Genomic DNA, 2,500 nt, shown 5'->3' on the forward strand with positions numbered 1-2,500 from the left:
AACTTCCTGATAGAGAAGACAAACCATTTTGTGGAATGATGCATCATCATATGAGATTTGCAACGATGTGACTCAAAAACAGTCTTTGGTAGCATAAGTGACATGTCGCTCTGCAACATGCCACTCGTTGTCTAGCTGTGCAGCATTCTAAAACGTCCTTAATTCGGGACCATTAGCCTGTCGTTTGTTTCAATTTGGGACCTTGCAGTCGAATTGTCATTTGTTTATTCAAAGTCTCATGTCCAAGGTAGCCTGGGCTATTCGAAGTGTAAGTTTATTGCACATCATTTTATGTCATTTTGAATAGCCACTGCATACCCGTGTGATACCAGAATACCAGAATGATTTTATGCAAATAAGCTGCATACAGGGAATCTTTATTGTTGATGTCAGACATGATAATCATCCAAACTTCTTGTATCTTGACCCGTGCTGTGCCCTGATTCAGTGCTGCCAAATCTCCACTTACCCCCTCTGTCTCTGGTCCTGCGCTGTGCTGTGTGAGAGGAGGAGTGGCTACAGTAGAGCAGAGAAGGCCAATGTGTGCTTCTTTACTGATATATTTAATGATATCTTTTGCATTTCTTATCCAAACAACGTCAAACTTGGCACTGCCCTTACACCTGCCCGTAGCAAGACACATGCCACGTCTGAAATCAATCGGAAGAACTGTTCAAGAGATATGTGAATAACTGATAGACAGACGTTCCTGTCATTTATAGATAGATGATTTATTGTAGGTCGGGGATAACTCCATACAATGAGAGACAAATATTTGCTTTAGAGATGCGTTTATGAGATTTTGAATTCTGTGTGACATTTTGCTGGAGATTTGAGGCATTTTGCATTTAGTGTGAGCAATAGTGGGATTTGTGTGTAGTTTTGAAAAACAGACAGAGTTTAGAAACTGTATGTTGTAAAACAGTTGTAAAAAAAACTGTAAGCAAAGGCTTCGCCTCAGAGCAGATTGACATGCAACGCTGGGTGAGTGTGCTGTTGATCCCTTGATTAGTTACCGTATCTGTATCTCTTGACGATAACTGCTGAAAAATAGAATGGACATAAGTGACATTCTTATGTGTGAGTTCCGTAGACCTTGATGATGAGTTTCACCAAGGATGATGCATAAACAGATATTTTGTCCGAGGCCTTCACAGTCCAAATTGATGGATGCAAAATCAGCAGTGTTTACGAAGGGAAGCCTGAAGAGTTTGGGGTCTCAGAACTGCAGTGGTGAACTTTAGTGTTTACAGAATAGAATGTTCAGTCCCATCCAACAGTGTCACTGTTGTAACTGAGTGTAACTGCGATGTCAAAACGGATGGGGAAAACATTGCAGGCTGTCCTGTGAAGAACTGGCTTGTGGCCTTCATTTGCTCTGCCTCCCTGTGTGCCTGTGTGGCTGTGTTCTTCTGCTTTTGACTTCTGCAGTGTGTGTGTGTGTGTGTGTGTGTGTGTGTGTGTGTGTGTCTGTATGCTGCCAACTTGTTGACATACTTTTGATGGTAGCTTTTCACTAGGGGTAGAATGTGGTAGGCTATAATAAAACATTTTTACTTTTTATTTGCCTATGTGTGTGTGTTTGTGAGATTATTACGTAAAGCTGACGAAATAATACATATAATAGCTATAATCCATTTTGTTTACATATAATAGCTATAATACATTTTGTTTACTTTTTTATTTGCCTGTGTGTATGTGTGTGTGTTTGTGAGATCATTACGTAAAGCTGACGAAAGCTTTGCCGGAACTCTACAGACCAATCTATAGGGCCTCTTGAAAAGTTCTAATTAGTCACCACAGCATCGTTCAGAATTAGTGCAAGGTTCTAAGGTTCCGTTAGATGCTGCACATGCACATGCCTCTTGAGAAGTTCTAATTAGTCGCCACAGCAGTTAGATGATGGACTTCCTGCATGCACATGCACACACAGAGACAGACAAACACACACACACACACACACACACACACACATCCATTGCATGAGCATAGCATTGGCAATCACTGTTTTCTCATATGATGGACCCTAGGGCTGTAATGATATGCGATTCGAAACCGAAATCGCGACACTTATATCCACGATACTGTGTCGCGGTGTGAAAAGCCAGAACCGCGACACACCCTAGTGTTTCATGCTTACGTGGCTGCATAAACAACACACATCTCCCGCTTTACTTACCGGTAGCCTACGTTATCCAAAAATAATTAAATAAATAATTTCATACCTCTCGTTGCTTTCACTGTAGATTGTTCAACTTTACCAAACAGTATATAGTAGGTGTAAATTCCCTCTCCTTGCCCGGCTCTCTCTCGCGCTCGCTCACTCTCCCTCCCTCTCCTGCTCAATGAACACGCGCGACTCGGCCAACACAATACAAATAAAACAGTCACAATCGTGAAAGCAAGGACGCATAGAAGACGACTAGCTAAATTATTATTAAATCCGCTTAGCATCATTAGCATGCTGCACATATTTGTTTAAAACTCTTGCAATCAAGTT

At 41.4% G+C, this 2,500-nt stretch overlaps 1 protein-coding gene across 1 annotated transcript in view; it reads left to right on the plus strand.

Moving 5' to 3' along the window:
• Positions 1-2,500, plus strand: part of col16a1 (collagen, type XVI, alpha 1) — a 127,087-nt gene that overhangs the window by 41,607 nt on the left and 82,980 nt on the right.

This window comes from Alosa alosa, chromosome 20 (genome assembly GCF_017589495.1).
Source record: "Alosa alosa isolate M-15738 ecotype Scorff River chromosome 20, AALO_Geno_1.1, whole genome shotgun sequence".
Lineage (NCBI taxonomy): Eukaryota > Metazoa > Chordata > Actinopteri > Clupeiformes > Clupeidae > Alosa > Alosa alosa.